The sequence below is a fragment of the Manacus vitellinus genome, unplaced genomic scaffold, assembly GCF_001715985.3.
Source record: "Manacus vitellinus isolate BGI_N305 unplaced genomic scaffold, ASM171598v3 scaffold_4_pilon, whole genome shotgun sequence".
NCBI lineage: Eukaryota > Metazoa > Chordata > Aves > Passeriformes > Pipridae > Manacus > Manacus vitellinus.
The window spans coordinates 14,549,225-14,575,242 of NW_021940604.1; the positions used below are offsets into that span (position 1 = coordinate 14,549,225).

At 40.4% G+C, this 26,018-nt stretch overlaps 1 long non-coding RNA gene across 1 annotated transcript; it reads left to right on the forward strand.

Moving 5' to 3' along the window:
* Positions 1–1,422: 1,422 nt before the first annotated feature.
* LOC108640664 lies at positions 1,423–3,333 on the forward strand. The gene is made up of 3 exons (XR_001921348.1): positions 1,423–1,542; positions 2,152–2,232; positions 3,246–3,333. It is a non-coding gene; the product is annotated as an uncharacterized LOC108640664 (long non-coding RNA).
* Positions 3,334–26,018: the final 22,685 nt, after the last annotated feature.

A 26,018-nucleotide genomic window follows, 5' to 3' on the forward strand; every position in this document is an offset into this window, starting at 1 on the left:
CAGAAAGCCCAGAAAGCCCAAGTAACTTATGCTCTAAGTGATCCTGGGATCCACAGGCTGGACATTGCTTTGCCTTCCTTACCCAAAGATAAGAAAACACCTACACAAACCAAGTGTCTGCAAGGTAGTGTCTTTAGCCATTCCCCTCATGACAACTGCTAGAGGTAACAATCCTTTCTCACCCTCTCCAGAGAATGTGCCGTTTGTGACAGCATTCCAGAAGTCTGAGCATTACTGAATACTCTCCTGCCCATGAGAAGGTTCTAACTTTCCATCAAGGGAAAGGCTCTAAACCACAGAGGAGAACTCACACTAGTTCCTGCTTACCCTGCTCATGATTATTTCATTCCTAAACCAAAAAGTTAAGATGTTACCAGGGAAGTGATATGTTGCATTCCCCTCATTAGTTCCTCCCCCAAAAAATGAATTGCAGGAACATGGGAGATGTGGCATCACCTTTTTTCAGCCAGGGAAAGGAACGAGACCCAGATGGGCACCTGTGCCACAGTGGTGCTGGGAAGGGAGTCTAGCATGGAGAGAGAAGGAACATTTAAAGTATTCTCCTACTTTCCACATTTCATAGTAGTTGCAATATGCACATCCATGTGGAACAAACTGGCTTCTCCAAATTCCCTACAGATCTCCCGTATTCCCTTTGTAGCTATAGACCAGTGGAGCCTGGGAGCTTCACTTCAGGCTGTTAGCTGTGAGCAGCAGGAGCTGTCAGCATAAAAAAAAGTGATAGGCAGCATACAGACCAAATAGATTTGGAGATCCAATCTTTTATTTTATTAAGGTTTAGTTACAGATCTGTAAGATAACTATTTTTTTAATTCTCAGACTGATCAGTGGAAGTATCTCTTGTTAAAGACAATGAGAAACAGAAAGGAAGCCTTACATTTATGGAAATACTTATGCTTGTACAGATCTTTTTCTAAATGGAATTGTGCTTGTAGTACTAGGAAGACAACAATAGCTTTTATGGCAGCTGGAAATTCATCAAATAGCACTTAGGACTTTTAGAATAAGTAAAAGTTCTCCTTAGACACTACAGATAAAAGCCTAGCTCCTGGAATTCAGTGGGAGTTTCATCATCCATTTTAGTGGAGTCTGTATTTCAACACACAAGTATGAAGTCATAGAAATCAGAGATGGAAAAAGCTGCTTAATCATTCAGACCAGACCCAAGACCTTTCTTCATTCCTTTTTATTTTTATCCTTAAGGACTTCTTTGGTATCTGACAAGCTTTTGGAGGCTCTTTTTTTTCTGAGGTATTCTTTCTTTCCTAAACATCTCAAACCTCTGTTTTTTCTGGGCAACTGAAGAGTAGGGCGAGCTGCTTTGAACTCTTGATGTTCCTGACTGATGAGTTCATCCCCCTTCTCCCTTCTATTCCTTGCCAGCACCCACACCATCTCATGTTTCCAGAGGGGTGAAAAAGTTTCTGTACCCCCACTTCACCTTTAGGATGGTTTCTAGTCACAATGCACACGGGAAAACCCCTGCCAACTGACAACACACAGCAGCCTCCAGTAACCCAGGTTTGCCCACGTAACTTTAATCTGTCCTGTGCCAGTTCAGCATCACACTCTACAATGGAGTTTCTCTATCTTTTGTAGGCTTGTCACACCTAATTTTTCACATGGTGTAAAATAAACTCTGTTAAGGCATATCTTAACCTTAGCAATTAGGGTGCATAAGGAAAAGGAAAACCAAAACGTTATTTTCCAAGTGGGAAGAGGATGACACCTACTCATAAAACGTTGTTTGAAAGCTTAGCAGATTTGGTCTGCATAATTCAAACTAATATCTACAGTCAGTGAGGTTTCCTAAAAGGGGTGGATAAATTAGAGAGGGAGCAGGCATGAGAGTCTGGATATTTTTATTCATACCCTGGCAACTTTTTGGAAAGCAGTAATCTGATGGAGCACCACAGGAGATCTTGTGAAGAGAGTTGAGCAGGTGCACTAGTAAGGTTAAAGAAGGTGGAGAAAAGTGTCAAATAGCTAAAGTTATTAAAGTAGCTAAAGCATCAGATTACATGCAGAGGTATTTTCAGGAGTGTCAGGGGACCTCATTCATTTTGATCACAACCAAGTCTGGCAATGTGTGAGTGCATTGTGACTATCTGCTGTGTAATGCCTTTGAAGGTCAGGCTTGAAGACGCTGAAGAAAATGCCTGTAAGTAATGAACTGCTTGTCTTTTAATGCCTGTTGAGACTTCACTGTTAGTAAGTTTTGGAAACTTTTTTTTCTCTATACTTATTCTGCTTAGTTTTATTTCTACTTCATTGTTTTTAGTCATATATCTTAGTACAGTCTTCTTGACCCCTGATGATCTGTCACAGTATCTTCATAAGGTAGTGAAAGATAAGACAGATGCAAGATGAATGGTGAAAAGGGGCTCCCAGGTGTGGGTGCAAGGACAGGAGGTGGCAGTAGCTCCTACAGGGCCCCATGTCTTCACTACAATGCAGGTGGGATGCTGGTACCCACTGGTCTCCTCCCTCCTACCAGAGACTGGGTCATCCCAGCAGCCTGCAGGAAAGCTCAGCCTTATTGCCAGCACATCACAAATATTTGTTTTCTTTCTTTCTTTCTTTCTTTCTTTCTTTCTTTCTTTCTTTCTTTCTTTCTTTCTTTCTTTCTTTCTTTCTTTCTTTCTTTCTTTCTTTCTTTCTTTCTTTCTTTCTTTCTTTCTTCCTCTCTTTCTTCCTTTCTTTCTTTCTTCCTCTCTTTCTTCCTTTCTTTCTTTCTTCCTCTCTTTCTTTCTTTCTTTCTTTCTTTCTTTCTTTCTTTCTTTCTTTCTTTCTTTCTTTCTTTCTTCTTTCTTTCTTTCTCCGTCTCTTTCTCTTTCTCTCTTTTCTCTTTCTCTCTTTCTCTCTCTCTCTCTCTTTCTCTCTTGCTTTCTATTTAGGATGCTAAAGAACATGAAGGAGGGCTTGTGTAACAGCCTAACCAGGATGTATTAGTGTGTTAACAGTTCTACTCTTTCCTCATACGATGTCCCTCTCGCTTCCAGTTTTTAAACTTAGTTGTTTGTTATTTGCTCTGTGGATTAGCATGCAAGGTGTGTGCAGTATCCACACTGCAGATGTCTATATAGGGGCTAACTCCCAAGCTTCTCTTTACTGCAAGAGTATGAAAAAAAATTGTGTGTGGTTAACAGATCTGCTTTAAAACTCTACTTCTGGAAGACATGACCAGTGCCTTACAGGAGCCTCTTCCTCTTGCTCTCTTAAAGCAGAGTTAGATGACCAGCTCAGATGTACACATCTCTGCTGCTGACACACACATGAGAAGCCCATCTATTAAGACATCTATATACCCGGATGACATTTTAATTTGGAGGTGCTGAAATCAAGTTCACAGCACTGAAGTAAGCTAAAAGCTAGAAATTGATGTATGGGTTCTAGACATTCAAATGTGAAAATTGCACCTTTCAAGTTCGCAGTGAAGAAATGTATTAATCATTTCACCATATTCTAGTTCCTCTAAGACAAAATCCTATAATTTTATCCCTATAGGACCCTATATCTACAGATCAAGACCTAAGGATCTGGTGATCTGGACATCTGTAAAATCTTAGATAGGGTCTAGAAGATGCAAACCATATGTTGGTCATGCCCATCAAATCCTGGAATGAGACTCATATGTAGATCTGTGTTTTTTCCACTGCCGTATGGGAGGGGCATATTGTACAAAATATAGATGAAGATACAGGTCTAGGTAGAGATGAAAAGTACCTGGTAAGAGCACTTTGCCTTTGAGAAGGAATGTATCAATAAACATGTCGTTGCTCTTTATGATGGATATGTGGATTACATTTTGCATACACTTACCTAAGGCCCTGAACTGCAACACGGTGTCAATAATTTCACAGTTTTCCTCTCTTCTTATCAACAATTGTGTTCTATGGAGCTTTATAGTTTAATGTGTGATTGTTGGAGAGGTAGATCACGTTCTCCAAAGTTTCCTGCGTGTGAAAAAATGGCATAACACTTAATTTAGAATGCTACTTGTCAAAAATGGTATAGCAAATCACTCATGATCTCTCCCCTTTACAATTAAAAACCTACCTTTAAGAAATGTGGCAATAAGCAGAGGCACATGGGCTGCTTGGCAATCTGCCCAAAAATCCCTGCAGCCAATGAATAATGATTACACTACAAAGCATCTGTCATCCAGAAATAGACTGTACTGTTTCCTAAACTTGCTATTGTGTCTTTGTACACTACATAGTGGAGGTGAATGTATTTTTTCTTCTGGTCACAGTGAGGAGCCAGATTTTAATTTAAATTAAAAATGTGATTAAACAAAGTCCAATAATGCATAATGTTAGCAAAATATTAAAATATATCAACTATTCTGCTTCAGATTTTTCTATATTAATAAGTATTTTGCTGTAAAACTAGAACAGTTCTAACAGAAAGTTGTTTTCCAGTAGTCTCCTGCAAAAAAAATCAGCATTAATTGAGATTAACACCTGACATCCCAAAACAAATATTTCAGGCAAGTTAATAAACACAGAGAGTTGTCAGGGCAGGTCAAGCCATTGCAAGCACTCCTCCATCACAACAGGAAAAGTATTTTCATTCTCATCGGGGATAAATCAAACCCCAATTCTGTCTTTTTTTTCAGGCAGAGGCATCCAGAAAAAGTGCTGAAGGGTCACGAGGAACAAAAATGCCTCCAGAAGGCTGGGTGAAAACAGCCAGCCATAAATAGCTGGAACAGTTATGAACTGGAGAAAATGAAGAAAAGAACTGCTTTCCTGCTTTTTGTTTGTTTGTTATGAAGCCATGGTGCATCTCTGTTAGAAATGAATAGGCACTCAGCACCTTGATATGGTACCACTCTTTCATCAAACCAGATCCCCTTGTATTGTCTAACATTTACAGTACATGGACAGTGGCACCTCTTTTTCTCCTCTATGTTTCAGTGACTTGAGCCACAGCCGCAGAGATTTCTTCTGTCTAGTAAGCAAAGAAAATGAAAATGATCCTCAGTTCTTAGGACTTACAAAAGAATATGATGTTGTCAACTGAATGGGAATTTGGCAAGTTTACCTATGGACAGATTATTCTAATCTATGCCTGGGTTTGGCAATCAAATAGAATTTAAGAAGCAAAGATTGCATGTTAGTACTGGGGAGCATTAATAGAAATGCCAGCTCAACTCTTCCGTATGCTAAGTGGCTCAATTTGAAAACTTGTGGATTTAGGATATAAAACTGAACATAACACACGTAAAAACAAATGGCTGAACTAGGAATAAAGTTTCAGAAATTTTGGAATTGGTGGATTCAGCTTTACTCCAGAAATCCTGAAGAGAAAAAATTGATATGTATTCTGAGCAAGGCTTCACTTTTGTTTGTTTCTTAGTGCCTTAGGAAGTGGGTAAATTTTAGTCAGGTTATCACAATTTGAAAAGATTTCCAAAAGTGAAAATGATGATCTCTGCTGTGCTGTGATATTGTTTAGGATGTGAATCTGCAATTGGTTATGCACTAGATGCATCTTCTTTTTTATTGACTGCATGAAGGTCAGAGTATATAAAATTATGCACAGCTGTAGAATTGGCTGGATCAAAGTCACAGACAAAGTAACCAGTCAGCTCTGTAATAATGGATCCAAAAGTTCATTTGGATAGTCTATAACCATATTATCTTCTTTTTCTTCTCTATTATAAACAAAAAGGGTTCACCTGATTTTTCAGGATTGGACGACTAGCCCTCAAGAAATTATTCAATTTTTATAAGTCAATAAAGAGAGCTATATATTTTTTCATTTGTTATAAATATCAAAGAAACTGAAACAATAGTTGTAATTTTAATAGATGAAGTGAAATTTAGCCTCTGACGTAGAAGTTATTACTAAAATGAAAGAGCATGTAAAATGGTAGAACTGTGTATATTTTTCTGATTCTTTTCCTTATGAGGAAGGTTACTTATTGCAATTGTTTTCTCTTAACATCATTTTCTTATTATATATCAACCTTGGTTCAAGCATCTTGATACTATTGTCTCACATCAAACTAAATATTACTTGGCAACAGGCAAGGACAAACAGATAGGCTTACAATTTGCTTTTATAATTAGCTGCTGTGTCAGTGTGAAAGCTAGGATACATGAACAAGGTACATGACCATGAACTGCCATGCAAGACTACCTGCTAGGCTCATTTGCAGCACTGACCATCATGAACAAATAGGTAGCAGTGTGTAATCTCAGGCTGGGAAAGGGCAATTTCAGTGACTGAAATGCATGATTACTGAAAATGGTATCTAGAAATGCAAGTAGAGATGGACCACGACCGGTCATGAACAGAAAGCTAGAATCATCCCACTTACTTTCAGGTTCTCAGCAATGCCTTAAATTATGGGCAGAGACCTGCTAAATGTCATTTTCTGTCACTGGAGAGAGAGAACACTGCCAGAGGCAGAGGTCTAAAGTCAGGGGAGATGAGTGAAAGCACAACTGTTTCCAGGCACAGGGAAGGTGGCATGTATTGCCTTCACATCTTTCCACATATATTTCCATAGAAGGGTAGTTCACATAAGGCCTAACTGAGCTGGGGCTACTACAATTCAGACTCCCCCTCCCTCCCCACCCACAATGAGTAGATGCTACCCATGATATGAAAACTTCAGAGTTTATAGGTTACATGCAGACCATCTCATTAAAGCACTTGCCTTTGTAGACTGAAAATTATTCGAGTGTCTTCTTGCATTATAACATGGTAAAGGAATTGTCTGGACATAGAAGAGACATGACAGTGCTGGGTGCAGATATGATGGGAGTAAATATGCTGATCATTGGCATGGCTGCTACCCTGGGAAACATCACTTAGAGTTCTGGTACAAGAGGAAGTTTAGGACTTCCTTAGGTCCCTTCCAGCCCACCCAGGAAATTCGCCACTAAATAATGCATTTGCTTAAATTGTGTGAAGTTACACTGAGTTTTTAATTATTTCACATTCTGTTTGATAGGGAAATGTGCTATTGTAGGCTACTTGGCTGTGTTGTCTTATACCTTGCAAGAGCTTAGGAAGTAATGGGAACACATTTAGGCAGTATATGTGTAGATGAGTTTGTACGTATGTATAATGCAAAAACTGTATATTGGGATGGACAATTTCTGTGGGTTGAACCTGCATGTTAGATGCAACCACAGCCAGAGGTTTTGTACTGTTTTAAGCTATGTGATTTGATACAACAGAACATGTCAGAAAACCAGGACCACACTGTCCAACTTCACTTCTAGAAAAATAAGAGATTAGTTTTGTATTTTGAATACACTTTGACCAAGTGATTATGTAGGTGTTTTACTCTGAACACATACTTCAAGATGTTTCAATACTTTTCTTTGTCAGGGTCTTGGTTATATTTATGCTTTTGTTTTTTTACCATGAATATATCCAGTCATCATTTTCCTGATGGCAGGATCTGCCTGTGTAATGTGTATATTTGTTTTCTTGAAGATGTAATGAATTTGAGACACTTTCAGTAAAACAAAGAAATGTTCTGCAAATTCTCTTCATTCTTGACAGCTCTGCCCTAAGGACAGGACCACTGGGTTCCCAAGCTTATACAATCATTTTTGTCTGAGAACAGTGAACCATAAGAAACTCCTGTTATTGCTCAGAAAATACATTGATTTCACTAAATAGCTGAAGGAGAGAGAAAGAAATTATTTGGTTTTAAGCATTATTTGGCCCAGTATGGATTAAAAGAAATCTTGTCCCCTTCTCCTCATCTTATCTTCCTAAAAAGCAGTAAATCTGTTTCCTTATTGATTCTATCTGTAAATATCTTTTTAATAACTCCAGATTGATAGCTTAAAGTTTCAGAACATTCACTCCATCATTTTAATTCACATCATGATGGAGATAAGAGATAAGGCATTTAAATACTTTCGTGATAACAGGAGGGTTGCAGAGAATCCATATCTATTTCACTGAGCTCAAAAGAAAGCAGAACATTTTCCTGTAGCTTAGAAAAGATCTATACATACTGTGCTATTGTGTGTCAAAATAGACGCCTCTGTGTTGCAAGCTGATTCAGGTTCATCATCTGATTCTCCAACTAGACACTTATTGCTCCTTATCTTTCATTTCTCTGATCTAAATCAGTCATAAATTGCAAGCATAGATTTATCACAGAGGTGAGAGGAGACAGCTTCAGTTCCCTGAGCCATCAGCCGGGGTAATACGTGTCCTGTATTACATCAGGCCATTGTGGCCACGCAGTTGTTCAGCCTCTCCATTCAGATCAGGGCTTCAGCTACATCTGTCTTAAAAGCACCGCTCCTCCAAGAGCCTCACCCCAAATGCCTCCAGGGGTAAGATCTGAATAATAAGGATAAGATTTGAATAACAAAATGAAGACAACTTCCAGCTAGTTTCTATACACTCTTATCCCTCCTTGGAGAAGGGATTTGGGCAATTTTAAAGTGTATCATAAAAAAGTACTATGGTAAACCCTTTTTTGTCCTCCTAAATGGCTGTAAAGGGAAGCAAGAATGGGCATCTCAGGGACTGATACCTGCTGTAGAGATATTTAGAGTCAAATGACTAGAGTTTTGTGACCATAAGAAAATTGTAATATATATTACAGTGCATACTGACCTGAAAATCAGGGTACTGTTAGGGTGAACTGGTTGAATTTTTAATACTGAAAATTTGGCCTCAAAAATGTGAGGGCCAGTTACTGTGAAGAAATGTACCTCTTCAGAAGGGATTATTGTCCCTATTCTTGTAGTCTGTGGACAGACGTACTTTTATTTAACTAGCTAGAATAGTTTATCAGTTCACTGCTCTGTCAGTTTGTTACCACAAGCCCACCAGAGCTTAATGCCACATTCCTTGCTGGAATGACATGAGTATTAAACAGAAGAAGAGTCAGTAAAGAATACCTGTTGAAAGCAGACTTTGCAATACCTGGGATGAATTTGTCCTCTAGTGCTGTTTTTCACTTCATTAACTTCACCATATTCATGAACAATGGGATAAGGCAACAGAAATTTGGCAAAATAGGTGGGGCTTTTTCAAGGTAAGATGCTGCCTTGTTCCTTTGTTTGAAGTGAACTGGTCCATAATGCCACCTTGGCAGCCATGGGCTATTCCAAATTGTCCAGATTTACTTGTTAAAGATATTCAATTTTATGGCTCTTACCAAGATTAATAGAACGATCAAAACTTGTATAAAATGGAAAATAGATGCAGTAGAGGGGGGGAAAATAAAACCTAAAAAAAACCCCAAAACAAACTAACAACAAAAACCCTAAAAAAACCCCCACACCCAAACCCCAACTATTTACATCAATGCTGAGCAAAGTAATTCAAATTCTTTAGAACAGATGATACTTAAAATTCACAAGCATAGATCAACTTGTTGAAGAATAAGAAAGTTTATAATTTAAAGATTGTGTTGGAATTCAGGAGCCAAGCAACTACAGGCAGAAGAGAGACTATATTAGGATTTGGTGAGGCTATATGCCTGGATTCAGAGATGGCAACTCCTATGTACTCATTAAATGTTCTTTAAAAAGTTACATCCAGAGTCATTTTCTGTGGTCATAGGCAAACAGCACAACTAGTTTGCTGGCATTTCAGATTTTCTTCATCTTGTTTTAAATTCTTTAGATTCACTGTACTATATAAAAATGCTATAGTTTGCATATAGGGAGTTGTGGTTTTCTTCAGATCTGTGGTTTTTGCATCCTGGAAGTCTTGTTTTGAGACCAAATCTGGTCATTCCAAATTGATTACACAAAAACTATAGACTAGGTTATAATTTCCATGGTGTGTGTAATATGTGGTGTAGCTGATTGGACACTCAGAACTTGTGGTAGACCCTCCAGCTTGCTAACTTCCTAACTCAGCAGATCACAAGCCTTTAGATATATATATGTCGTGTAACAAGGATGGTGATGTTATTACTGTAGGTCTATTAGATATCCTTTAGTGATGCTTTCACTCAAAAATCTTGGAGATGCGTTTCATCCAGACTTGGTTCTTTTCCATATTTGTTAAGAAAAAAAATTATTTTGTAACTCTGCCACAATTAAAAAAACTCACTAAATACTTGTGCGACACTGTAGACTGGAGGGAATTAAAATAAAACCTCATGAGGAAAAGGAAACTTACACCAAGTTACAAAAAAAACCCCAAGCCCCCTGCATGAGTAATTGGATCCCAAAATGTAATGAAATGTTGGCTGAATGTTGTGCTACATACCAAATACTCCCTTTAACAAGCTGAAATCTGAAAACAGTGGAAACATAGATCAGAGTTTCTGCTCAGAAATGATAGCATAAGAACAAGGACCTGTATTAGAAATAGGCTTCCCATTCACAAATATCTTTAAGTTAAGCATATGTTTGAAGAGACCTATTTTTTTTTTGAGCAACTATAATCAGAATGAAATAAAAGCCCCAAACAAAAGTCTCAAATAAAGACCTACCAGGGCTTAAGGGAACTGCCATATTGCATTTGAAAAATAACATTTTTGCTCCTGAGACAGTATTGTCACTTCGTAGAAACTAAGAGGAGAAAGAGGAAATAGAAAATGTAATTTATACACTGGTAATAAATGTGAGTTGGACAATTTTAAATTAAAATATAGTCTCACAAAAATAAAATAAAATGGCAGATGAGTTTGTTTTAAACACTGGATCTATTAATAACACAGACTTAGGTTTTTCAGGCTTGTCTGTAAAAAAAGTCAAAGGTGAGATGTTGCATGAATATACTTGCAACAGATCTCTCTCTTCTTTTCCTCTCTCCACCTCTGGAGTTTCCTGTGCTGTGTAGGACAAGGACAATTTCAGGCAGAAAGTAAAGTTGGACAAGATTACTGTAGCCCAGGCCTCCCAAGGTATCAGCAGAAAAGCCACTGCAAGCTTAACACAGTCCAAATATTACTTGACTAACTCCCACAACAGTGGGATGCTGAAAGAAAGCAGATATGTATAGGAGGAGCAGTTGCAGGAGTGAAGGAGGAGGAGGAGGACTGTCGTGTGCCTTCTGCTCGGTAGTCAATTCCACACCTCTATTCCAGTCAGTCCCATGGGACTCCATTGTCCCCTCTATAAAGGGGAATTTCAGTATCTTCTGTTGGTGCCTGGCTCTAGGAACAGTTACAAACTTATGGAGAAATAGCTGCTTTAGGTCCAGGTTTACTTTATAAGGTCCTGAACATCACTGTATTAAAAGGCTGTTCACTGTATTTAAAGGTTATTAAAAACTTGAACTGTATTTTCAAAACTGAGACAAACATCAAGGCAAAAGAATTTGAGTTTCTCCTCTCTATCCTCATGATAGGTCTAGTAATATTCCATTCTTTGATTCTTTATAATAGCAAAAATCCCAAGAAGAGGAATCTTAACACATCCTTTGCTTAATTGTGGCACAATGATATCTCCCCACTAAAGTGATTGGATCTCCTCTGAATTTTACTGGATGGTTATGTGGCACACATGCTTCTTTTCTATAAGAAATAAAAGCAAGTGAGCTTCTTTCTGCACAATGTATGTCTCATTTCTACATCAGAAATTGTCTTTGTTTTAATAATTTTGAATTTAAATTTGCTACAATCAGGAGAGGTTAGATGTATATGTATGGTCAGACACCCAGGGTTCAATTCTCCTAAGCATATGAGAACATCCCCCCTCCTCCCCTGCCCTTATCGTAAAGATATTCAAGCTGTGGTCTAGAAATGTCTGATTCTCTTGAAGGTCCTATTTATATCTGCCAGTCCTGTGTGGCAGATATCCTCTGTCAGATATTATAAGGTCTCTGGAGTGACACTAAGTATCTGTGTATGAGAAACTGAATCAAACCCATTAAGACATTTATCACAGTATTTTCAAAAGTATTTTGTCACTCATCTCCAACTAAAAGTCACTGGAGATGGATTTGGATCATTATCATCATTAGCAACCTAAATAACTAACCTGTCACTGTGCAGCTATTGAATATATTGCATAATGGCTGACACATGTCTACTGGATAGTTTGCAAGACAGCAGGAAAGGTGTAGAAGTGTATCTCTGGGCAGGATAAAACACGATTGAAAATTGGGACACAGTTGACTATGTTTAGAAGATGGTTTTATTGCCATATAAAAGCATTATAAATATTCATTAGTAATATCAACCTGTAATTGCAGAAATAAAGAATTATACATAAACTTGACTGTATTTCAAGTAAAAAATATTTTAAAATGTTTATACCTAAGGGAGAGAAACTGAGGAGTAAGAGGATTAGCTGTGCTCCAGGCATTGAATGTGTGGATAAGTAAGAATCACTATAGGCATCCATCTGTACCTTTGTGGCTGTGAATAGGCTCTCCCTCACCTCTGGGTTTTCTTCTTTTCTCTCTTCTTCTCCCCTCACCCCAACATGTTTGGCATTTGAGAGTTTTGAAGTAATTTCCTCCTCTGGCCTCACCTGGGATCTTTGCTGTCCCAGAACCTCCTCCTGACCTCAGTGTTGTGTTTTCATTTAAAGTTGGGGATGTCTATAAATGTCAGCAGTACAGGGCAATTAGAACTTTGAAAAGGGCTGTAACATAAACCAGCATTATAGTGAAATGGATACCGCCTTAAGCTGCCTGAAATTCACTTGCTGTTGGAAAGACAATATCCTGCCATTCTCCCATGGTGGCCTTCAGCTGAACACATTTGGCTGACGGTTGACCCATTATTAGAGTAAGTCTCTGCATGGCTTGAAACAATGAAGAAACACAGGGAGAGAGAAGTCAGCAAATTGGGCTGGTAGTTAGCCAGCACTGAGCAGAAGGTTTCTGGGTAGCTCTGTCCTTGTCCCTCCAGTGTACATGTGCTGCTTTCCTTTGCTGCTCTAAGCTACTATATATAAATTAATTCTGCCTTCACATCATCTCCATTAAAGCCATCTAAAGAGCTCCATTAAAGCCATTCAAACACCCTCAAAACTCACTGTGAAGGAGGAGTTTTTGGATAAAATATCTTCTGAATTTGTCAACACTACATTTCCTTTTTTTCATGATGCAACCTAATGTAAAAACAATATGGCAACATTCTCTGTGCAACTGGGAGTATGTGCTAAAGTCAAGTAGGACAAAAGGAAGAATACAAAAGTTCCAAAGTGATCTATTCAATGGATTTCTTAGCAAATACATATATTTCTGCAGAGAGATTTCATGGAACCTCTCTTTCTGCTCCTAAGACATTTCATGTTATTGCACTTTGTTATACACAAAAAATCCACACAGGCAGAATTTTGCTAATTTTCTGACAAGGAATTTTGGAAAGAGTTTTCTCTGATTTATAAATGTCTAGATTCATACATTGCAGTTTTTTCCTTTTTGAACCTAGTATGGAAGCACAGAGCCATGAAATATGCTGGTGAAAATAACTGTGTTTTACTGCAACTCCTTGAAGTTTAGCTAGTTCACTGATCCTGCCTACCACCTAGTAGGGATAGGGATGCACAAGGATGTTCTTTTATGGTACCTTGATTTTTCTCAGAGGTTCCACACTGCACATTTACCTAAACACATTTAATCACAGTCAGATCAGGATGTTGCGATGCAAAATCCTGAAAAGATTCCCGGTCAGGCTATGAAGAGTTTTGAAAGGACGCTCTAGCACAATAGTAGGGTTTCAGCAGAGCCACCATACCCAACAGGGACTGTCTTGGGCTGGTTGCTGAGCATAGTCCTGTGTCATGAGAGTTCCTGGTATATATATGGCCATATGGTGCTAGGACCTGCATGCTGAAAAATGCAGGTACAGCAATATGTTCTAAAGGTCAATTTCAGAGCACGTATCTATACTTCCTAGTCAGTATGATGCCATTTTAACATATGTAATAAAACTAGTCCTCTACATGAGATACACAAACAGGTCACGGCCTGTGAAATTATGAGAGGTGTCAAGGGAAAACCAAAGTATGAGGTTGACGCTGGAAAAAATGTGTAATTTACTACACAATGGCCAGTGCAAGTTCTTGTTCCAAACAGAACTAACTTCCCAGAAGCAAATCTTTGTGGCTCCATAGGGTATAATATGGCTGTTCCAGCACATTTCTAGTCACCATGAGATGTTTTGCAAACAGCATGGTGTGCAAGCTTTATCTCTGACCTTAGCACTCCTGTAATGAAGCTTAAAGTGTACATTGTCTCGAGTAAATATGTTGCTTACAGAGCAAGCAGTATAGTGCTGTGCTCCTCATCTCCTTAAGAGTCAAGTTCACCTTTGGGAAAGAGGCAGGAACGCAAAAAGACTATCAAATTTGTCTAAAAATCTATGTTGTCAGCTGAAGAGAGAGAGGTATATGAGATCTGGAACAGGAAAATCTTAAAAAACAGAGGAATGGATACCTTTTTTTTATATACATATAACATTCTTTTCCCAATATAAAATATAAGTAAGCATTTAGTTATTTTTATGAAAGTTATTTTAGTTATTTTTTCTTGAAAGTTGTATAACCTATCGACTCCAATCTGTCATCTCTACAGTACCTGGGTTATATTCAATTATGGAAGATAAAACTCCTGGGTTATATCTTCCACTAACAGTTTTTAGCGATGAGCGGAAGATAGAACTGTGATTTTATTGCCTGCAAACTCTTTTTCAGCTGTGGATTCACAGCCATCCAAGAGTCTAATCTATGACTCTGCAAAGACCCACATCTCCCAAAGTATACAGACATCTATGGTTCACAGATCTTTGTCAATAATTTTTAGAGGCTGGATACTGAAAGCTGAATAATCTTCAAGCTGCGAGTCATGCTCTGCAGGAAACATCACATTGCCAAAACCCTACTGTGGTACTAGTTCTAGATGCAATTCTTTTCTGAATGCACTCAGCAGGATACCTCAAGAGAAGGATAGTTACTGTATGCAACCAAAGTAAAAGCACAGAGGAATAACAGCTTTTTATATGGGCTTGGGAGAACCCAGTCCTAGCTGTGCATCAAAATGTGGGCTTGTGAAGTCTGGACATTCAGTTTAATACAGCTCCCTACTTCCAAACACTACTGCAAGAGCTGCCAAACATTCTGCATGTCATAGATTTTTCCTTATTACACAGTCAAATACCATGTCCTATACGAAAACAAAAAGGATGTCGCTTTTGCCACATTTTTGCAACAACCACTTTCCCAGGTGCCCATAAAATGGGATCTTGGAAAGACACTACAGGGCATATACAGACTTTCTAAGGGGGACAAGTAATGCCATGCTGAACATACTATGAACCTAATCAAATCACTCCCAGGTGCAGATGTGAGGCAGAACTGGTTCATGCCATTGCCCTGCCCACAGCCTCCAGGGTCTTTCCCTGATCCTACCCTGCTTGCAGATTTGGCTGCCTCCCACAGGCATGCAATCCCTTTGACTCTCGGTGCTCAGCCCAGATTTCTGTTGCTCTGCAACACAGGTAGAACCTCATCGAAAGTCTTCACTATGAACGTTACATTCTCAGAGGCATCAGCTTGGAAGTCAGCACGTTTTACCTGCTTTCCTGCCTTCAGTTGGTGTAGGATAAAGACATGACCAAATGCTTTCCAGAATGATGGCCTAATATGAACGACTGTTTTAACTGATATAAATCAGCACACCTCTGAAGAATACTCGTTTGTTGCTTTGTTTTGACTATACTTAGTGTCTTCTTTGGCATAAAAACATTCAACCATTGGGGTAAATTCTGTACTCAGTTATGACTGTGGAAAACCTGATTATTCCTTCAACAAAAAATAGTCATTCAAGCCTTACATGGGATTCACTGAGAAGAGGGTTCAGCCACAACTTACAGTATTTCTCACAATACCAGCTGCACATTAGCCACAAAAACATCTCAGAGATGCTTGGATTTGTTTCAGTGGTAAATGAAAACAGGTAATCCCTTCTTCAGAGATGATTGTGTGGGATGTTTTGTCCTCCTTCCATGAGTAAACCGCCACAGGGCTCTAAACCACCTTCTGACTTGAAACTTTGGTTCTAATCTTTCCTACATGACTTTAGACCACAGTGAGTACAAGCCAAGCCCAAATCTGTATATAGCAAGCCACAAGATTGTACTGCAGAACACCACCAGTTTGCAGGCGAAATGCAGTACAAAATGTGAGATGCCCATAGACCACCTGATTGCCTTCTGGAATGCCCAACATGACAGTAAACAAAAGGGGCTGCAACTCTGTTCAAGGAAGATGCAGAGACTACTTTGGCCTTCTCAGGGGAATATTTACAAATGCTTCTAAGGACAAGTGTGGTGAACTTCTTAAGAAATCAAATTAATTTGGGCTCTACCAAAGTGAGTGAGGCTCTGCTAGGAATCCGTCCTGCAGTCAGAAGGCTACAACTTAGTTGCCATTACTGAAACTCGGGTGGGACAAATCCCATTACTGGAATGAGGCTGTTGATGGCTCCAGGCTGTACAGGCCTCACCTGGAGAAGGAAGGAGGGGTGGAGAGATTGCCCTCTACATCAAGAAATGGATAGAGTGTGAAGAGCTGTCTCTTAAGAACAGCCACAAGCAGGTTGAAAGCTTATCGGTAAGAGTCAGAGACTGAGGCAACAAGGGGAACCCCCTGTCTACTACAGGCCACCTGACCAAAGGGAACCTATTGGCGAAGTCCTCTTGCTCCAGCTACAGGCAGAATCACACCCACAGGCTCTTGTCCTGCTGGGGGACTTCAACCACCCTGAGATCTGCTGGAAAAGTAGGATGTTGAGGTGTAGGCAACCCAGGAGACTCCTGGAATGCATGGAGGATAATTTCGTAAGCCAGATAACAGTCAGCCCTAGCAGAGGGGATGCGATACGGGACCTGTTGTTCACTAATGCAAGTGAGCTAATTGAATGAGAAGGCTGAGGTACTAGTTTTTGCTGGCAGTCTCTCTTCCCAAACCACTTTAATGGCTGGATTGCAAGATGGGGAGTGGAGGAGCAAAACTCCTCCCACCGTAAGAGAAGGTCAGGTTCATGACCACCTGAGGAAGTAAGTCTATGGGTCCTGACAAGACACATCCCAGAGTCCTGGGGGAATTGGCTGATGTAGTTGGCAAGGGACTCTCCACGATATTTGAGAAGTCCTGGCAGTCAGGTGAAATCCCAAACTATCTGAAAAAGTGAAACATTGTATTCATTTACAAAAAGGGTAGAAAGGTGGACCCTGGGAACCAGCTGCCTGTCAGCCTCACCTCTGTGCCTGGAAAGATCATGGAACAGATCTTCCTAGAAGCTGTGCTAAGGCACATGATGATCAGGGAGGTGATTTGAGACAACCAGCTCAACTTCACTTAGGGCAAGTCCTGCCTTACCAACCTAGCGGCCTTCTACAATGGAGTGACTACAACAGTATACAAGGGAAGAGCTATGGATGTTGTTTATCTGGACTTCTGTAAAGCCTTTGACAAGGTCCCTCCAGAACCTCCTTCTCTCTGTGTTAGAAAGGGATGGATTTGATGGGTGGACTCTTAGGTGGATAAGGAACTGTTGGGACCATTGCATCCAGAGGGAAATGGTCAACGGCTCAGAGTTCTGACGGACATCAGTGACAACTGGTGTCCCTCAGGGGTCTGTGTTAAGACCAGTGTTGTATTAATGTCTCCATCAAGGACATAGACAGTGGGATCATGTGCACCCTCAGCAAATTTGCAAACAACAACAAGGTGACTGGTGTGGCTATCTCTCCTAAAGGTCAGGATGCCATCAAGAGGGAACTTAACAGGTTTGAGAGGTAGGCCTGTACAAACGTGATGAGGTTCAACAAGGCCAACTACAAGGTGCTGCACCTGGGTCAGAGCAATCCCAATCAGAAATACAGGCTGTGAGGAGAACAGATTGAGAGCAGCCCTACTGAGAAGGAGTTGGGAGCACTGATGAACAAAAAGCTGATCATGAGCTGACAATGTGTTTTCACAGCCCAAAAAGGCCAACCATATCCTGGGCTGTATCAAAAGAAGCATGGGCAGCAAGTTTAGGGAGGTAATGGTCCCCCTCTGCTCCACTCTTGTGAGAGCCTATCTGGAATACTGAATCCAGGTTTGGAGCCCCAAATGTAAGAAGGATGTGAACTTGTTGGAGCGGATACAGAGCAGGGCCACAAAGATGATCAGAGGTCTGGAGCACCTCTCCTATGAAAACAGGCTGAGAGAGCTGGGGTTATTCAGCTTGGAGAGGAGAAGGTTCCAGGGAAACTGCTCATTTCAGGACTAGATGACCTTTAAAAGTCCCTTCCAACCCAAACTATTCTGTCATTCTATCATTCTGTGACATATCAGTATAAAATTTTGGTCATTGTACCAAAAATTTATACAAGCCTATTGTTACCTTGTGGTTAAATATTATACAAATAGGGAAAATCACATCCATTTCAGTTATGATCTCATTTCTGTAAATGCTGCATGGCCATTCCCCAAGTCCTCTATTCATAGTAGCTGACTGAATACACATGAAACGGAAGAATTATCACTGAGTTTAAAATCATATTTGTCAGACAGATAAATTATCTGGTAGATCAACATCCGTATTACTGAACCAGAGTGCAAAAGACACAGGGCAATGCGTTTGTGGAAAAGTGTGCAAAGAGTGACATAAGCCACTGATACTTTCATTCAAATAAACTGAAATGTTATTTTTAATATGTTATGCAGAAACCAAATAAATAAATAGTTAACTTTAAATGAATTCTTCTTGGCATTCTTAAACTGAATAGTTTGCTTTAACCAGCTTGTAGATGTTGTCTCTGGTAAAATTTAAAAAAGACATAATGAAGGGAGGTAATACACATACTTTAATCTTTTCTAAATCTGACTGCTAAAGCTCAAGAATGCAAGATAAAAGGAATTAAAGCCTTCCTCGGGAACCTTGATCAAATTCCTTGTGCACCACACTGGCACTTTATTGCATAATTAAATTTATTGGAAAGGTACTTTACCTTCATTACACATGTCAACTTTACTTTTTTTTGCCCTGCAATCTTCTATTTAAGTCTTTAAATTCAGATATTCTTGATTCTCCAGACATAGGTGCACATGCAGTTCAACAAATTACAGAAATAATTTATCTGAGAAGAGTCAGACTATATTTTTGACTTATACCTCAATCAAAGTTGTCAGACAGACACAGCTAATGATATGTGTTGCACTCTCACCCACCACTTATCTGCATGAATGTTAAACTCGTGTACCACACTGTTTCTCTCTGTGTGGTTGCATGACTACACTGATTGCAACACCATGAAACAAAATAGAAGTCAGTTATGATTGAGTCGTACCAAATAGTCTTTAACTGTCACATACCAAAACCAAACAGCACTGAATTTTAAAGCTGAACAATGATTTCTCTTTGAAATCATCAATGTAAAACTCTAGCACTATTCAAAGTCACCCAAGCTTGTGTCCTGGTTGATAAGATTTAACAGAATTTATAGGTCAGCTGCTCTGAGTGATTGAGGAATTCAAACCAGGGCCAGAGAACTGTAGGAAACTAAAGAAGGAAATGACCTTCTAGGATCCTGTTCAGGTCTTTAATGGGATGCAGATGAAAGAGAACCAGAAGACAGAAGGTGGAAGGCAAGTGGGTACCTGGAAGAAGTACAGGTGGAAGGAAGCTGCAGACAAGGAGTAGCCCAAGGTGGCACTGCATGGAGGATAAAGCACAGGGACATGTCCCACACAGGTGAGAACATGCGCACTATGACTCTCCTAAGGACCTGTGGGGAAAGGGATAGACAGGCAGAGAGGTGGATACAGGTATCCAAGGGACATGATCAAGGAAGAGAACAGCATAAAGCCATACTGATTTTCTGAAATCTTTTTGGAGAGGATATAGGAATTGCAGACTGCAGCTGAAGGGAGGAACCTGTCGTAGTTTAGAAATGGTATTCTCCAGCTTAGTCCTTCCATTGAAACCACTCTTCTCCTCCCCCTCCACCTCCCCTTTGTGAGGCTGGTGAGGGGAAATGTAGGCACAAAAGGTAAAGATCAGGGATTGAGCTATTACTGGAATCGGCAATGAGATCAGAAACAGTAACAGCAACAACACTAATGACAGAGGATATAAGAAAAAGGTGAATGAATCACATGGAAAGAAAAATACCCAACCACTCCCTCTGCGATGCTATGCCAACACAGAAGGGACCCTTTCCCCCTGAAGAGACTCCCTTCCCCCTGCCCAGAGCAATGATGTGAAGTGGTATAGAATAACCTCCTGGTCCTAGCCATGGCCCCTCCTGGCTACTGCAAAAATTAACCCTGTCCTGGCTGTAACCAGGACAGAACAAATTTTGAGCAGAGCAGGAAAGGCAAAGCACAAGGAGGGCAGCCGTGAGGGGTGGATGGGACAGAAGAGAAAACAAATGGCATCTGTTTTTGGAGGAGCTGAGAAAGGAGCCCATGAAATGAGGTCTGCAACTGTGCTGGGAAAGGGAAGGAGATTTGGTGGAGACCAGCCTGATGGCACCACGGTGATGAGATGTGGGGAAAAGTGATGGCAGCAGCAGACTAAGGGTTGAATATCTCACAAGTAGTAAATGAAAAAATTTTCTGAAAAAGTCTGAACCTGAAAACTCAATGAATTTTGGCAGAAAGATGTCATCATTTTGTACCACCTGCGAGGAAGATTGTTTATGTCTGACACAGGAAAAAAGTGGAAGAATGGTATCTCTCCCTTTTCTTGTGACAGCTGTCCCTTGCTAAGCTACCAAAATTTTCTCATTTCACTGTTTTTCATCATGTAGGATATGTAATATTAAACCTGACTTTCCCTGACAAAGGTTCCAATTTTGAGCTTCAATAAATAGGTATGGCAGAGCCCACAACTGATTTTTTTTTTTCCATGCTTTTTAACAAATTTGCCTGGGGTCTTGCAGTCAAATAAAAGGCATTTTCCGTGGTCTGCAGACCTTATCATCTAGCTGGGATTTGAATGAGATTTGTGGCTTCAGGATACTCCTACAAGGGGTCACACAGACATTCCTCCCAACTATCACACCACATTTTTCACAGTCCACAGTTCTGGACCAGATTTAAAGTCTGACCCTTAGCTGTGAGCATCTGGTTTTGGACCAGACCTGGGACATTTTTGGATCTACCTGACAGATTATTCTGTTCCTCTTTTTTGTCAAAACCACCAGAGTGGACTACGGGAATCAAGACTACTGTGATTGTACTGAAACACAACCTTCTGGCTGCATACTTCCAGCTTTATGAAATACCAAAAGCAGTTTCAGAGGTCTTAACAAGAAAGGGCCCCCTCAACTGCTTGTGCCCTGCTTGTTGATCCTATTGCCAGTGCTTGTTTTGTGGGAGGAGAGAAGGGTCACAGACTGTGAAAATAAAAAAAACCTGAAAGAGTGAAAACTGCTGGGACTGGATTCTTCTGCCCCATTTGTGCCCCTTTCTGTCACATGATGTTCATGGGGGTCACGGTAGCAATGTGGATTGTGGCAGAGAGCAGAGTAGTGCATTCCTTCTTCCAATGCTTCCAAAAAGTGCTAAAATACATTAATGATTTATACTATGGTCTGTGCAGTAAGATTATATATCACTGTATATTTAGAAAGGTTATACCTGAGATGCTAATGGTTTCTATTTCAAAGCACGTTAAAACCTACAGCAGTGATGTTCATGGCAGCCTGGACCTCAGTAAGCTCATATTACATTTATAACTACAGCCTTTTTTTTTGTTTCCTTTTTTGTATAGCAAATGCTTAACATTTTATTTTTATATTATGGTTCAGGGAGTCTTTTAGTGAAGCCTCATGGCTAATTCTGGGGCACTGAAGACATCTAAACGTTACGTACCCAACCACACCAGCCACCTGCTACATCTACATGACAGAAGCAGGGAGGTGGTATCAGTCTGGATTTGATACTTGCCTTTTGTAACCAGCATGTGAGAATCTGAAGAAACACCGATATGGCTCATGTGTGCATGATATGTCAGCAGCCTCTCCTGGGCACAAATGTCAGCTCTGTTTATGAATGTAGGTTCAAATGTTGGTTATAATAGCACAGTTGGTATTGCTACCTCCCCTGACACAGACTTATGCCATTCCCTCTGGTCTTGTCACTGGTCACCACAGAAAAGAGATCAGTGCCTGCCCCTTCACTTCCCCTTGTGAGGAACCTGTAGATCATGATGAGGTCTCCCCTCAGTCTCCTCCAGGCTGAACAAGGCAAGTGACCTCAGCCCCTCCTCATACGGCTTCCTCTCTAAGAACTTTCACAATCTTTGCAGCCCTTTTTGGAGACTGTCTAATAGCTTTATATCTTTCTCATACTGTGACACCCAAAACTGCACACAGGACTTGAGAAGAGGCCTCAAGACAAGGTACTTGAGGTGGGGCTGAGGGTGCACTCAGTCCTGCTGTCCATGTCACTAACAAAGATGTTAAATACCATGGATTCCAATACTGATCCCTGAGAAACACCCCTCGTTACTGGTCTCCAGTTGGACATCGAGCCCTTGCTTACAACACTTTTAGTGTGACCATCCAGTCAATTCCTTATCCATAGAGTGGTCTACACACTAAATCTATGTCTTCTCACTTTAGAGAAGTTTTGCACGAATCCAGGTAGATGTGAGCTGAAATAAACAGTATGACACAGTTGCTATTCAGGCATCCCAAAAGAAACCTCCATAACAATCTAGTAGACCATCTTCATTGCTTCTGTCAGAGAAAGTCTGATATCCAGCCCAATAATTTTTTTGGCAACCCTGCATCTCCATATCAAACTGCCACAATGAACAAACAACATCCACAGATACAGCAAATTGGAGGCAAAGTGAGAAGGGTATCTACCTGGTCAAAGGCACTGAGCCAGCAATGATGGTTGCACACAGCTCTCACATGGCGGCTTCAGCTGCTTGTCTTGGTTTTCCCCTGCTTGGTGGATGTTGCTGCATGGTGACCTCATCGTTGGCAGCACCAGAGGATTGCTTAGCCCTCTGCAGTAACCCGGCCCTCACCTGTTTCACTGAGTCACAATAACTTGACATGAAAAGGATGCTGATAAACTGGGTTCAGGTAGAACCCTCTGTAGACACCCTTTGCATTTCATCAGCTGAACCATATTAGGGTGTGAGTGGCAATCAAGAGTGCTCTGATATGACACAGGGTACCCAATCCTTTTCTGCTAGTCTCCTTCTCCCCACCACAGCCTGTCTCATTTCTCAAGATTGTTAGAGTAAGCTGACTGGAGGAAGGATGAAATTACTGGCTCTTGATCTTTTAATTTTCATTGAAGCTGATTTTCTAATGGCTGGGCTCATGTTGGACATGGTGCACAGGGAGGGCTTCAAAGGATGTTGCGTGACCTGGCCCTGTGCAGCAGTGTGGGTTTGGGTGTGAAGGAGAGCACAGTTTTCAAACCCAATGGCTTCCTCTAATTCACCAAGTGAGTTTCATCCTTCTTCATACCAGAGGCTCTCAACCGATGAGAGCAACCCCAAATGTCTCTGCTCTCCCACTCCCACTGCAGCCCCTGAATAATGCCAATAATCCAGTTGACCTCTTCCAGCAATGAGTGTGTTATCAGCCAGATGAAGCTTTCACCCTGGCTGTCTGGCAAGGCAGCAGCCTACTCTGGGAGCAGTGCGGCTCGTCCGGTGCATGGTCTCAGGTTTTCAGTGTGTGAGCCGTTCATCTCTGCAAATAAGGGAATCTCAGGAGCTTGTCTCTGATTTCTCCGGTGACACCAAGTTATGCAAACATGCTTGCTACCATTAACAGCTCTCCATTTTTACTCTTTGAAACATAATCAGTTTGTATAACAGTATGGACTGATTTGGGTATGCAGTCCAACAAACCCTGATTGCCTGCTGGCTAAAGATTTTATTGCTGTTAATTTATGGGAACTGTGCTGGCCTTTTCGAAAGACCTTTCAGAATCACAGCAGTTTATTATGATACCACAATGCAATTCAGCATTTCCAAGAATTACTTTTGTTTTCTTTAGAATAGAAAGGACTTTCTTTTATGTTTTTTTTTTCTACTTATAACCAAACAAAAATATTCCTATTTATGCACTTTAAAATAAACATTCCCAGGTGGTTTTTTTGTTGTTTGGATTTTTTTGGTCTTTTTTTTTTTCCTAAGTGTTGGCCTCGCCCCCTAACTTTAGCAGAAGCCTGAGAGGGGTGTCACAGTACCTTGCTGAAAAGGCTGTAAGCATCCTGCCCAGAGCTACTGTCCAATGGGTCCTGCCACTGTGCCCCTGAACCCGGTCAGAGACACTGGGGAATGTATGCCTTGGCAAATCTGAGCACAGAGAAAACTATCAAACAGAGTAATTGCTGACAATTTCCAGTCACCTCTAATTGCTTGGGGCTTTCTTGGACCTCTGCCACATCTATACCTTTGTGTCCTTAATCACTAGGCACCCTTTGGATAATATGTCACACCTGGGACATAAGATAATTTATCACTTGCAGATGGATTATCATCACAGCTCACTTAGATAAATTTTACTTTAGCCTCAGTCCCAGAGGCTCTTCTTTTATAGCACAGTTTTATCCATTAAAATTATGACTTCCAAAATTCTGTTGTATTTTATTACTTCCAGGAGATATTTATGACTCTTACTGTTTAAGTGGACATTTCTAAAGATTTACTGAAGAAATAATTCAAGCAAATAGCTCAGAAGAGGTACTGCCAATAGCAGTTTGGTGTTATTAAAAGACACGCTGTTTTCAGCGTGCGTATAAATGGAGTCTTAATGCATAATACTGAAATGCCATTAAATACGTATTCAAAAAACCCTATTAATATGCACTAGTTCTAGACAAAATCCAAACATTGAATTTTAATTTTCCAAACTCCCTCTTTCCCCAAAGCTGTTCATATTCTTTGCTTTTCTGCAAAATGTGAGAGATGAAAGAAAAAGCCAATTAAAAACAGTTCATAGAGTCAGGCATTTCCATAGGCCCTGTGAAAGGGGACATATGAGAGGTGTTTCTCTTCTCCTGCTCACTTAGTTTTGTCCTAATTGGGGTAATGCTTTGGGTAGCTGAGCCCAAACGGCAGAGCTCAGGTTGCAGTTTGACAGAACCAGTGGAGGCTTAACTTGCTGCCAGGGGAAACTTGAGCTGTGCCTTTTTGATCCTTTTAGGACTAGAACTTGTCCTCTGTTTTATACTATAGAAAGTCTGAGGATTAGAAAAGTAGACTTCATGGCTTACAGCTTGTCTCTGTGAGAAGTGACTGGTGCTCTGTAACACACTTAGCTTTTTTCTCTTTACGGTGAGTGTGAAGTCTTTTACAGCACTGCAGCACAGGAGCAGAAAGTGGTTTTGTTAGCATGCCAGCTTCCATGCTTCCAATGTGCACCTATTTTATGACTTTCAATGTCCTGATCTCTTGGTGAAACTGCTCCTTCGGGAAGCTGAGAGGAACCCTAAGGAAAGTCTCTGAATGCCTCGCTGGTAATGGCACACCAGGTGATACAGGTGCTGGGCTCAGTGGGTCACAGAGCAGCAAGAGGTATTTCAGAAAATGCCTCACTCCCATGGATTTTAGGTAAAAATCAGACTTATCCAATTAGGCTTGCAACACATACTTTGAATTAGGAATTTGATTCCTAAATACTTCTGAAACTTGACACAAATAACTATTCAAAAGATGGAAATCACTGCAGCATCAATAATTTTCACTAATTAAGTTTGTGTAATTCAAGACAAAAGACCAAATCCTTCCATGCAGCTGGTTCTTCAATATATTTTACAGCATCCCAGTATTTTCTCAAGGAATTACCTTGTATGTGTGAAAAGTATGAATTCGGACCCCCACAAATGCCTAAAGATTCCAAGAGGATTTATTTGTTTGCAGGAGCAGATTTATAAGAGGTGACAGGAGGAAGATTGCCAAGTTTGACTGTTAATTAAAGGTAGACCGTCTTCATCTATTTGGAAGAGAGATAAATGCCCCTGCAGAAGATATCCTGACTGCATGTTGCATCAGCTCCAACTTACTAATGGCTCACTTTGGTCTTAGCATCCATGGCCCTGTCAAGGAACCGCAGCCAA